Source organism: Macaca fascicularis, chromosome 3 (assembly GCF_037993035.2).
Source record: "Macaca fascicularis isolate 582-1 chromosome 3, T2T-MFA8v1.1".
NCBI classification, from domain to species: Eukaryota; Metazoa; Chordata; class Mammalia; order Primates; family Cercopithecidae; genus Macaca; species Macaca fascicularis.
Genome location: NC_088377.1, coordinates 176075962 through 176089561, shown reverse-complemented (window position 1 = coordinate 176089561; position 13600 = coordinate 176075962). Strand labels below are relative to the sequence as shown.

General features: G+C 42.8%; 1 long non-coding RNA gene across 1 annotated transcript in view; it reads left to right on the top strand.

Moving 5' to 3' along the window:
- Positions 1-13600, top strand: part of LOC135970248 (uncharacterized) — a 163222-nt gene that overhangs the window by 84162 nt on the left and 65460 nt on the right. The gene's annotated exons all lie outside the window — the stretch shown is intronic.

Genomic DNA, 13600 nt, shown 5'->3' with positions numbered 1-13600 from the left:
CTGCACTCCCGCCTGGGCGAGAGAGTGAGACCCTGTCTCAAAAAAAGAGAAAGAACAAAAAAGAGAAGAGAGAAGAGACAGAGACAGAGAAAAGAAAGAGACAAAGCAAAGCAAAGAAGGAAGAAGAAACAGCGGCTTTCTTTCCCTGTGATGCTTTCCTCTGTGAAATAGAGTGTAGGGAGGAGAGGTGAGAAACAGTGTTTCCATTTTAAAAGTGGCAATTCCGGGTTCAATGCAGAGATGGTCAAATCCTGGGCTGATTAGAGTCAGCTGTAACTAGTTGGTAGTCAGCAATCTAGGGAACATGATACAGGCCTGGGCCATGCTGTAACACGCCGTGACAGGCCAGGGCCACGTCACAGCATCACCTTCGGCTTGCGGGTAGTGGGTTTTTCTGTTTTTTTCGCGTTCTTGTTTATGAGGTGGGTTGGCTTGAAAATTGAAATGGACTTGAACCTGTAGGCTGTGGCTTATGACAGCTCATAGAGGGCAATTGGCATGATATTTTGCACCTATGAGTGAAATATCTTACACTTCATTGATGTTTGTTAAATTATCTACTTCAACATTAACAATACATGAATGGGCCGGGCATGGTGGCTCATGCCTGTAATCCCAGCACTTTGGGAGGCTGAGGAAGGTGGATCACTTGAGCTCCAGGGTTTGACACCAGCCTCTCCAACATGGTGAAATCCAGTCTCTGCTAAAGTCTGAAAATTAGCCAGGCATGGTGGCACATAGCTGTGGTCCCACCTGCTTGGGGAACCTGAGAATCACTTGAATCTGGGAGGGAGAGATTGCAGTGAGCCAAGATCGTGCCACTGCACTCCAGCCTGGGCCACAGAGAGAGACTTTGTCCCAGAAATTGATACATAAATACACGCAACCTCATCATCTGGTGGCCACAAAGTCTCCTGGATGTGCACATGGGGCACCTTATTTTCCCAGAGGATACTGGATGACATGCAGGGCTAGTATTGTTGAAATAGTAAATGCTTAGTGACCATCAAGCTAAATAACAGAGAGAGGTCCCTAAAAGAAAAATATTTCTCTGGGAATAGAGCACTACAATGGGAATACGCATGCCAGAGAAAAGTATGTGTATATTTGGGGAAATAAAGGAAGACAAAATGTTTCAAGGAAAAAATGAGGATTATCTCATTGCTTTGAAATAATTAGCCTTGGCTACAAAGATCGGTCAGGAAAGTGTTAGTCTGAGGTTGGACTGGCAGTTGTTCAGAGGTCCTTGCAGAGTATGTTTTGTGTTGAGTTGCAATGGCCTTTGTTCAAGGTTGCGGTTTTTGCAGTCTTTCGTGGTAATTTTGGTTTTCAGTTGTACAACCATTAGAACCCTCCTTTCATGGCCTTCTGAGCTGTATTTGTTGTTTGTTTTTTAACATTAGTGACTCCCTTTTGATTCTGACCATTTTTACATGATGCACAGAAAAAAGAAATGTGTATTATTCATAATAATATTCCTTGGAGAACCACTTAACTATGAATCGGTGAGGAGAGAGATCTTTTTTAGATAATTGAGGTTAAGAAGCTATATCGATTAGCTGTTTTCATGTAACTAACCAACTGGTTATAACAGCAACCATTTATTTGCTGGTGATTTTGTGGGCTGGCAGTTTGGGCAGGAAGTAGCAGATAAGGCAGTCTCAGAACCACGTGGTGTCAGCTGGGTTTCCTCACCTCTGTGGGCTTCAGTGGGGTGGACCGGGATGTCAGGGAAGGCAGGGACCCCTCTTCACATGTTTTTCGTTCTCCATGAGGCTTTCTTGGACTTGTTCATAGGTAGCAGCATTGTCGGAGGCCTACTCTTGGAATGTGAACAGTGTCACTTCTGTCACCTTCTATTGATCAAAGCAAGTCTCACGGCCAGAAAAGGGCCAAGGAGTAAGGGAATAGATTCCACCTCTTGAGGGGATTGGTTACAGGGAATTTTGGATAATTTTTTTTTTAAAGGTAGAGTCTCTCTCTGTCACCCAAGCTGGAGTGCCGTTGCACAATCTCGGCTCACTACAACCTCTGCCTCCCAGGTTCAAGTGATTCTCCTGCCTCAGCCTCCCAAGTAGCTAGGACTACAGGTGCACACCACCACACTCAGCTAATTATTGTATTTTTATTAGAGACAGGGTTTCACCATGTTGGCCAGGATGGTCTCAATCTGCTGACCTTGCGATCTGCCTGCCTTGGCCTCTCAAAGTGCGGGGATTACAGGTGTGAGCCACCTCACCTGGCCGAATTTTGGCTATTCTAAATCAACCCCAGGTTTCATAAGAACTTTGATTAGCTCCTTTCTACCTTCATGAACTTACCAATCTGTTCCTGGTTTTGCACCGTTAAGAAACTCTCATTTTTTAAATCTGATGAATGTATGTCCATAAGACGCTTTACTTTGTTAAAAATAAATACATAAAAAATTGAGAGAAAATTATTTTGTAGAAGAAAAATGAATGAGTATTGTCATATTTCATTCTCACATCCATTTCTCTAAGAAATGGATCTGTCCTTCAACATCTGTTCCTAACCCATACTGTTCGAATATACGTGGCTGTCGGTCATGTTCTGGGGATTATTTATAATCAGCCACAAGGGGTTACAGTGTAATGGCTTACAATTTGGTGGGGTGGGACCACAGACTAATTGGAGTTTTTTGTTTCAGTCCTCATAACTTATTTGAAGCAGGGGTCTCGGCTGTCCACCCTTTGTACTTAGTAGTCCACCAAACATCTGCCCAGTCACCACAGGGACTTTTTAATCTCCATACTTATACTTGCTTGATGTTTTGTGGTATGGACATAGACACTTATCAACATGGGATAGCTTCCTTTGAACCTGCTCCTCTCCACATGGATGACTGAACAGGCATGGAACAGAAGGGTTAAGAAATGACTAGCCTGAGTTACACTGATGACAGGATGACCTTCTGTTGAAAAAAAAAAAAAAAAAAGAATAAATAAGTGATTATTAAGCTCTTTTTAGAGTTAACTGGTGGGGGTCGGCCCTGGAGTGACAGTTCATGACTCTGGAGGTGGTGGCGCCTTCTTGACTCAGGTGTGATGAGTTCATCCTCTTTCTGCTGTCCAGACTGCAGTCTCAGTAGTTAGGAGCACTAGGTAGGGTCCTTCCAGGCTGGTTTGAGCTTCCTTTCCTTCTACCTTGGATGAGAACGTGGTCTCCAGGCCGATGCTGATGTTCTGGAAACTCCAGGGGCGACGCCTGTGCTAGGAGACCTTCAGTCTTAAGGAAAGAGAAGGTAGAGGATAGAACAAGCATATAATTTTTGACGAACTGATCCTTTGTTTCGAACGTAGGGATGTCAGCAGTGGAGTGTAAGTAGGGAATTCCATAGAGCATTTCATAAGGTGACAGGCCAATATCTCTCTGAGGGGCAGTCCGGATTCTTAACAAGCAACAGAAAGACATTTAATCCATGGCAATCAAGTTTCTAAAGCTAACTTCAGTGGTTTTTTAGAGTCTGATTCATCCACTCTAGGCTTCCTGAGGAAGATGGATGCCAAGGGGTATGGTATTCCCAATGTATATCTAGTGCCTGGGCTCACTTCTTAATGACATGCACAGTGAAATGGGTTCCATTATCTGAATCAATATTTTCTATTAGTCCAAATCTGGGTGCAATGTTTTCACTTAATGCTTTCACTACATTGCTGGCAGTTGCACGTGAGAAGGGGATTGCCTCTACCCAGTGGGTACAGTGGTCTATTACTACTAATAAGTACACCGACCAACTGGAGGCATTTCAGTGTAATCAATCTGAACATTTTGAAATGGTCTCAGCCCCGGATTTCTTCTTCCAAAGGGCCATTTACTTAGAACCTGCTTATTAGTTTTTTTACATATTAAGCAACTATCTATAACTTGTTTGTTCTGGGTATAAATTCCTATACACCCATAAACCCGGAGAACTGCATCGCACATTGCTTGGGGTCCCCAATGGGTCCCTTGACATAATTCAGACAGATTTCCCTCATGAGAGGTTTTGACAACATTCCCCTTTGGTCTGGTAATATCCGTTTCCTTTCTGCATTTTGTTTAGCTCCTATTCTTATCAACTTCTTTTTTTCAATGGAAGAGAAAACGGGGGTTGCAGTAGGAGAAGGAAGGCATGGAGTTAAATGGAAGAAATGGCAACTTGTTTTGCTATTTGATCTGCAGGATTATTTCCTCGACTTGTGAAAGGCAAGTCCTTTTGGTCCCCTGGGACATGTACAATAGCCGTCACTTCTGGCAGTTGGAGATTGTTGAGGACACGAGCATCAGTTCTATTTGAACTAAATCTTGGCCTCTACTATTGATTAGACCCCTCTCCATCCAATTTTTTCCAAATGTGTGCGCCACCCCAAAGGCATACTTAGAGTCAGTACAGAGAGTGTTTCCTTGGTTTTGTAAATGTCCTAAAGCTTGGCTGAGTGCAAACAGTTCACACCCTTGGGCAGACCAATTATCAGGCCACTTTCCTGGTTTTACTTTGCAAGCGTCTTTCCATTAATCACTGAATACCTATTATGTTTTTTTTAAATCACATGGGAGGATCTACCTATGAATCAGTGCCCCCTGTCTTGAAGGGAGTTTTTCCTAAGTCTGCTTGAACTTTGGTATGGTAATTAATTAGATTGAAACATGCATGTTCTCATTTTAAGTTTGGATCCCCCGTTAAAAAGCCTGCTGGATGAACTGCATTATTAGTAGTTAATATTAAATCATCTCTTTTTCCTGTAAGATAGCCTCAAATTTTAAAATTTTCACGTTAGTGATCTACCTCCTTGCTTTTTGATTTAATACAGTTGTAACTTGGTGGGGCGTGGCCTGAAGCCCCTGGGGAGTAACCTAAAACCACAGTTGGAGGGACAGCACAGCCTGGAGCATGGCCTGAAAAGGCTGTGGAGTAACCTGAAACCGCAGCCAGAGGGACCTGACACAGGAACCGCAGGGGTGGGATTGGGGGCGCTGAAGGAAGGAAGATGATTTACAGGATTCCATGGGTTAGTAGGTGTGGGTTGTCTAGGCATGGGAACTCTTTCCGTTTTAGAAGCATTAGCTTCTGACTTTCTCCCTCCAGAGTCTGAAGGGTAAAGGAGAACTGGTCCCTGCCGCCAGCAGAGGGCGGAATCGATTTTTCCTGAGAGACAGGGCTCTTGTCATTAACATGTTCGATTTGGAGATGACAAATCTGCTCTTCTTCAGACTTAAATTTTGGCCAGAAAAGTCAAGGCTTAAGGGTGGATTCTCGAACTAAAATAAAACAACAATATTTTATCATCTACTGTTTTTGTTTTTACTTGGTTCTCTTATTATATTTTCAAGACTTTAGCAGAAGCCCCAAGGGGCTATCAGAAGGAATTTCATCCTCTCTAGACTCTCTAGTTTTTCCATCTTACTTGAAACGTTCTCCGTCTTAGAGATTATGGGAGGGGGACCAACCCCTCCTGTTAGAGATTTCTACCCTCCCCCTTCCTGGAGGCTTACTGAGGCTTTGGGGAAAGGCTCCAACCCCACCTGTTTGGATTTTCTACCCTCCCCCTTCCTCTTTGTCTGCTCTGTCTGTTCCTGCCTCTAGTTGATAGATGGCAGCATGAGGCCACGGACAAGACTCACTCACTCCACACAACCACCATACTTAGTCTCATCCAAATGTAGCAGGACGAGCTGCCAACAAAACTCCTCAGACACCGAAATAAAGGAGGAAGGGGTTTGTTCCGTCAGAGGTATCTGCAAGACTTCTGTCTCAAGAGCCGAGCTCCCGGAGTAAGCAATTCCCGTCCCTTTTAAGGGCTCACAACTCTAAGGGGGTGCATGTGAGAGGGTCCTGATTGGTTGAGCAAGCAGGGGGTACATGACTGGGGGCTGTGTGCACCAGTCATTAGATCGGAACAAAACAAAATAGGGATTTTCACAGTGCATTTCTATACAATGTCTGTAATCTATAGATAACAGAACCAATTAGGTTAGGGGTCGATCTTTAACTACCAGGTCCAGGGTGCGGCGTCGGGCTGTCTGCCTGTGGATTTCATTTCTGCCTTTTAGTTTTTACTTCTTCTTTCTTTGGAGGCAGAAATTGGGCATAAGACAATATGAGGGGTGGTCTCCTCCCTTAACACACTCTCAGCCTCCAATTTATCCCGACCACCTAGAAAATACTTTGTCACCTTCTCGAAGTCTCCTACCTTATTCCGTGCACAAGAATTACCTGCTCCTCTTATTGCCACGGTCTTGCAAGGCTCTCTTCACCACTTTGCTGAGAATCCAGATTTATTCCTTATAACAGGTGGGCCGTGATCTCCCTCATGCTAGGGGCATGGTAACTAGACAGTAGGATGCATCCCCTTTGGGTGGGGTGACCGTAGGCCTCCCTCCCTAAGGAGAATATTCGAGCCCCAAAGTTGGGCGCCAGAACTGTTAGGAGTAATGCTCAAAACCTTAAGGAAATTGAACACTTGAACAAAGGATTCTTAGCAAAGCAATTTTACTTCTGCACCGAGGGGTGCCTCCTTGGGCAGTCGCCATGAGAGCACACAAGAACAAAAGGGCATGAGAGCCTTTATTCCTGACACAAGTTCTGCCCCTGTACCCTTCCTCCATTGGCCAGAGTCGGGTTGTACAATCTAAACTCATCCTGGTTGACTAAACATTTGATTTTTTAAGATAAAGTGAGCATGTAAAGAAAAAGGCAGAGAATGAAGGGGAAGGAGTGTCTGTAAAGACCTCAAAAGTTAGTCCTCCTTCCAAATAGGAAATGGAATGTGAGCTACTACTGATAATGCCTGGTACTGTGTCATGCCTGGGCATCTAAAAAAGGCAAAAAGGGAAAAAGGAGAAAAAGGAAAAAAGGTGTAGGGGTTACTATGAATTAGAGAATAAAAGATTGATCACATTATTTGAAGAGAAACCTCATCATATCCCACACATCCATCCATCCACCCATCCATCCATCCATCCATCCATCCATCCATCCATCAATCCATCATTCATCTAACCCTCATCCATGTATCCTCCACCCACCCTTCATCCACCTTGCCCGGCTAGTTTTTTGTATTTTTTAGTAGAAATGGGGTTTCACCGGGTTAGCCAGGATGGTCTCGATCTGCTGACCTCGTGACCCACCCGTCTCGGCCTCCCAAAGTGCTGGGATTACAGGCTTGAGCCACCGCGCCCGGCCCACATTAGCTTTTCAAATTTACCTCTGTTTGGTTAAATTCAAGTGAAACAAACGAACAAAAAAATGCCACTTAATAGAAACCCAATCATTTTCTCCTATAACCTAAACGTTTTATCAAGCAAGTCATAATCACAGTCACATGAAGAATAAAATTTTCACCAAATGCTCACTAAGGACATATCACTGGGCTCTGGGGTGAAATTGCTTCCTGTGTATCAATTGTATACATTTTATATCCTTTTCAAAAATTATACTTTAAGTTCTAGAGTACATGTGCACAACGTGCAGGTTTGTTACATATGTATAATGTGCCATATTGGTGTGCTGCACCCATTAACTCATCATTTACATTAAGTGTATCTCCTAATGTTATCCCTACCCCTTCCCCCCTCCCCACAATAGGACCCGGTGTGTGATGTTCCCCTTCCAGTGTCCAAGTGACCTCATTCTTCAGTTCCCACCTATGAGTGAGAACATGCGGTATTTGGTTATCTGTTCTTTGCAATAGTTTGCAGAGAATGATGGTTTCCAGCTGCATGCTTGTCCCTACAAAGGACACGAACTCATCCTTTTTTATGGCTGCATAGTATTCCATGGTGTATATGTGCCACATTTTCTTAATCCAGTCTGTCACTGATGGACATTTGTGTTGGTTCCAAGTCTTTGCTATTGTGTACAGTGCTGCAATAAATATACATGTGCATGTGTCTTTAGAACAGCATGACTTATAATCCTTTGGGTTTATACCCAGTAATGGGATGGCTGGGTCAAATGGTATTTCTAGTTCTAGATCCTTGAGGAATTGCCACACTGTTTTCCACAATGGTTGAACTAGTTTACAGTCCTACCAACAGTGTAAAAGTGTTCCTGTTTCTCCACATCCTCTCCAGCACCTGTTGTTTCCTGATTTTTTAATGATTGCCATTCTAACTGTTGTGAGATGGTATCTCATTGTGGTTTTGATTTGCGTTTCTCTCATGGCCAGTGATGATGAGCATTTTTTCATGTGTCTGTTGGCTGTATGAATATCTTCTTTTGAGAAGTGTCTGTTCATTTCCTTTGCCCACTTTTGGATAGGGTTGTTTTGTTTTTTTGTTTTTTTTTTTTTTGTAAATTTGATTGAGGTCTTTAAAAGTTCTGGATATTAGTCCTTTGTCAGATGAGTAGATTGCAAAAATTTTCTCCCATTCTGTAGGTTGTCTGTTCATTCTGATGGTAGTTTCTTTTGCTGTGCAGAAGCTCTTTAGTTTAATTAGATCCCATTTGTCAATTTTGGCTTTTGTTGCCATTGCTTTTCGTGTTTTAGACATGAAGTCCTTGCCCATGCCTATGTCCTGAATGGTATTACCTAGGTATTCTTCTAGGGTTTTTATGGTTTTAGGTCTAACATTTAAGTCTTGAATTAATTTTCGTATAAGGAGTAAGGAAAAGATCCAGTTTCAGCTTTCTACTTATCGCTAGCCAATTTTCCCTGCACCATTTATTAAATAGGGAATCCTTTCCCCATTTCTTGTTTTTGTCAGATTTGTCAAAGATCAGATGGCTGTGGATCTGTGGTATTATTTCTGAGGGCTCTGTTCTGCTCCGTTGGTCTATATCTCTGTTTTGGTACCAGTACCATGCTGTTTTGGTTACTGTAGCCTTGTAGTATAGTTTGAAGTCAGGTAGCCTGATGCTTCCAGCTTTGTTCTTTTGGCTTAGGATTGTCTTGCCAGTGTGGGATCTTTTTTGGTTCCATATGAACTTTAAAGCAGTTTTTTCCAATTCTGTGAAGAAAGTCATTGGTAGCTTAATGGGGGTGGCATTGAATCTATAAATTACCTTGGGCAGTATGGCCATTTTCACAATGTTCATTCTTCCTATCCATGAGCATGGTATGTTCTTCCATTTGTTTGTGTCCTCTTTTATTTCACTGAGCAGTGGTTTGTAGTTCTCCTTGAAGAAGTCCTTTACATCCCTTGTAAGTTGGATTCCTAGATATTTTATTCTCTTTGAAGCTATTGTGAATGGGAGTTCATTCATGATTTGGCCCTCTGTTTGTCTGTTACTGGTGTATAAGAATGCTTGTGATTTTTTTTTTTTTTTTTTTTTTTTTGAGATGGAGTCTCGCTGTGTCTCCCAGGCTGGAGTGCAGTGGCGTGATCTCGGCTCACTGCAAACTCCACCTCCCGGGTTACACCATTCTCCCGCCTCAGCCTCCCAGTAGCTGAGACTACAGGCGCCCGCAACCACGCCCGGCTAGTTTTTTGTATTTTTAGTAGAGACGGGGTTTCACCATGTTAGCCAGGATAGTCTCGATCTCCTGACCTCGTGATCCACCCGCCTCGGCCTCCCAAAGTGCTGGGATTACAGGCTTGAGCCACTGCGCCCGGCCAAGAATGCTTGTGATTTTTGCACATTGATTTTGTATCCTGAGACTTTGCTGAAGTTGCTTATCAGCTTAAGGAGATTTTGGGCTGAGACAGTGGGGTTTTCTAAATATACAATCATGTCATCTGCAAACAGGGACAATTTGACTTCTTCTTTTCCTAACTGAATACCCTTGATTTCTTTCTCTTGCCTGATTGCCCTAGCCAGAACTTCCAACACTATGTTGAATAGGAGTGGTGAGAGAGGGCATCCCTGCCTTGTGCCAGTTTTCAAAGGGAATTTTTCCAGTTTTTGCCCATTCCGTATGATATTGGCTGTGGGTTTGTCATAAGTAGCTCTTATTATTTTGAGATATGTTCCATCAATACCAAATTTATTGAGAGTTTTTAGCATGAAGGGCTGTTGAATTTTGTCAAAAGCCTTTTCTGCATCTATTGAGATAATCATGTGGTTTTTGTCTTTGGTTCTGTTTATATGCTGGATTACATTTATTCATTTGCATATGTTGAACCAGCCTTGCATCCCAGGCATGAAGCCCACTTGAACATGGTGGATAAGCTTTCTGATGTGCTGTTGGATTCGGTTTGCCAGTATTTTATTGAGGAGTTTTGCATCAATGTTCATCAGGGATATTGGTCCAAAATTCCCTTTTGTCGTTGTATCTCTGTCATGCTTTGGTATCAGGATGATGTTGGCCTTGTAAAATGAGTTAGGGAGGATTCCCTCTTTTTCTATTGATTGGAATAGTTTCAGAAGGAATGATACCAACTCCTCCTTGTACCTCTGGTAGAACTGGCTGTGAAACCGTCTGGTCCTGGACTTTTTTTGGATGGTAGGCTATTATTGCCTCAATTTCAGAGCCTGCTGTTGGTGTATTCAGGGATTCAACTTCTTCTTGGTTTAGTCTTGGGAGAGTGTAAGTGTCCAGGAAATTATCCATTTCTTCTAGGTTTTCTAGTTTATTTGCAAAGAGATGTTTATAGTATTCTCTGATGGTAGTTTGTATTTCTGTGGGGTCGGTGGTGATATCCCCTTTATCATTTTTTATTGCATCTATTTGATTCTTCTTTCTTTTCTTCTTTATTAGTCTTGTTAGCAGTCCATCAATTTTGTTGATCTTTTCAAAAAACCAGCTCTTGGATGCATTGATTTTTTGGAGGATTTTTTGTGTCTCTATCTCCTTCAGTTCTGCTCTGATCTTAGTTATTTCTTGCCTTCTGCTAGCTTTGGAATCTGTTTGCTCTTGCTTCTCTAGTTCTTTTAATTGTGATGCTAGGGTGTGAATTTTAGATCTTTCCTGTTTTCTCTTGTGGGCATTTAGTGCTATAAATTTCCCTCTACACACTGCTTTAAATGTGTCCCAGAGATTCTGGTATGTTGTATCTTTGTTCTCATTGGTTCCAAAGAACATCTTTATTTCTGCCTTCATTTCGTTATTTACCCAGTAGTCATTCAGGAGCAGGTTGTTGAGTTTCCATGTAGTTGAGCAGTTTCAATTGAGTTTCTTAGTCCTGAGTTCTAGTTTGATTTCACTGCGGTCTGAGAGACAGTTTGTTGTAATTTCTGCTGTTTTTCATTTGCTGAGGAGTGCTTTACTTCCAACTGTGTGGTCAAGTTTGGAATAAGTGGGATGTGGTGCTGAGAGGAATGTATATTCTGTTGATTTGGGGTGGAGAGTTCTACAGATGGCTGTTAGGTCCGCTTGGTGCAGAGTTGAGTTCAATCCTGGATATCCTTGTTAACTTTCTGTCTCGTTGATCTGTATAATGTTGACAGTGGGGTGTTGAAGTCTCCCATTACTACTGTATGAGAGTCTAAGTCTCTTTGTAAGTCTCTAAGGACTTGCTTTATGAATCTGGGTGCTCCTGTATTGGGTGCATATATATTTAGGATAGTTAGCTCTTCCTGATGAATTGATCCCTTTACCATTATGTAAGGGCCTTCTTGTCTCTTTTGATCTTCGATGGTTTAAAGTCTGTTTTATCACAGACTAGGATTGCAACCCCTGCTTTTTGTTTTTGTTTGTTTTCCATTTGCTTGGTAGATCTTCCTCCCTCCCTTTATTTTGAACCTATTTGTGTCTCTCCATGTGAGATGGGTCTCCTGAATACAGCAGACTGATGAGTCTTGACTCTTTATCCAATTTGCCAGTCTGTGTCTTTTAATTGGACCATTTAGTCCATTTACATTTAAGATTAATATTGTTATGTGTGAACTTGATCCTGTCATTATGATATTAGCTGGTTATTTTGCTCACTAGTTGATGCAGTTTCTTTCTAGCATTGATGGAGTTTACATTTTGACATGTTTTTGCAATGGCTGGTTGTTCCTTTCCATGTCTAGTGCGTCCTTCAGGATCTCTTGTAGGGCAGGCCTGGTGGTGACAGAATCTCTAAGCAATTGCCTGTCTGTAAAGGATTTTATTTCTCCTTCACTTATGAAACTTAGTTTGGCTGGATATGAAATTCTGGGTTGAAAATTCTTTTCTTTAAGAGTGTTGAATATTGGCCCCCACTCTCTTCTGGCTTGGAGAGTTTCTGCCGAGAGATCAGCTGTTAGTCTGATGGGTTTCCCTTTGTGTGTAACCTGACCTTTCTCTCCGGCTGCCCTTAACATTTATTCCTTCATTTCAACTTTGGTGAATCTGACAATTATTTGTCTTAGAGTTGCTCTTCTCGAGGAGTATCTTTGTGGCATTCTCTGTATTTCCTGAATTCAAATGTTGGCCTGCCTTACTAGGTTGGGGAAGTTCTCCTGGATGATATCCTGCAGAGTGTTTTCCAACTTGGTTCCATTTTCCCCGTCACTTTCAGGCACACCAATCAGATGTAGATTTGGTCTTTTCACATAATCCCATATTGGTTGGAGGCTTTGTTCATTTCTTTTTACTCTTTTTTCTCTACACTTCTCTTCTCACTTCATTTCATTCATTTGATCTTCAATCGCTGATACTCTTTCTTCCAGATGATCGAGTCAGTTACTGAAGTTTGTGTATTTGTCACGTAGTTCTCGTGTTATGGATTTCATCTCTATCAGTTCTTTTAAGGACTTATCTACATTGGTTATTCTAGTTAGCCATTCGTCAAATCTTTTTTCAAGGTTTTTAGTTTCTTTGCACTGGTTATGTAGTTCTCCTTTAGCTCTGAGAAGTTTGATTGACTGAAGCCTTCTTCTCTCAACTCATCAAAGTCATTCTCCTTCCAGCTTTGTTCCGTCGCTGGCGATGAACTGCATTCCTTTGGAGGGGGAGATGCGCTCTGATTTTTTGAAATTCCCGCTTTTCTGCACTGCTTTTCCCCCCATCTTTGTGGTTTTATCTGCCTTTGGTCTTTGATGATGGTGACATACTGATGGGGTTTTGGTGTGGGTGTCCTTTCTGTTTATTAGTTTTCCTTCCAACAGTCAGGACCCTCAGCTGTAGGTCTGTTGGAGTTTGCTTGGGGTCCACTCCAGACCTTGTTTGCCTGGGTATCAGCAGCGGAGGCTGCAGAAGATAGAATATTGCTGAACAGTGAGTGTTGCTGTCGGATTCTTGCTCTGGAAGCTTCATCTCCGGGGTAGAGCCCACCGTGTGAGGTGTGAGGTATTGGTCTGCACCTAGTGAGGATGTCTCCCTGTTAGGCTACTCAGGGATCAGGGACCCACTTGAGCAGGCTGTCTGTCTTCTCAGATCTCAACCTCCATGCTGGGAGATCCATTGCTCTCTTCAAAGTTATCAGACAGGGGCATTTACCTCTGCCGAGGTTTCTGCTGCTGTTTGTTTAGCTATGACCTCTCCCCAGAGGAGGAGTCTACAGAAGCAGGCCGGCCTCCTTGAGCTGTGATGGACTCCACCCAATTCGAGCTTCCTGGTGGCTTTGTTTACCTGCTTAAGCCTCAGCAATGGCGGGTGCCCTTCCCCAAGCCTTGCTGCCGTCCTGCAGTTAGATCTGACTGCTGTGCTAGCAACGAGGGAGGTTCCATGTGAGTGGTACACTCTGGGCCAGGTATGGGATATAATCTCCTAGTGTGCCGTTTGCCAAGACCCTTGGTAAAGCGCAGTATTAG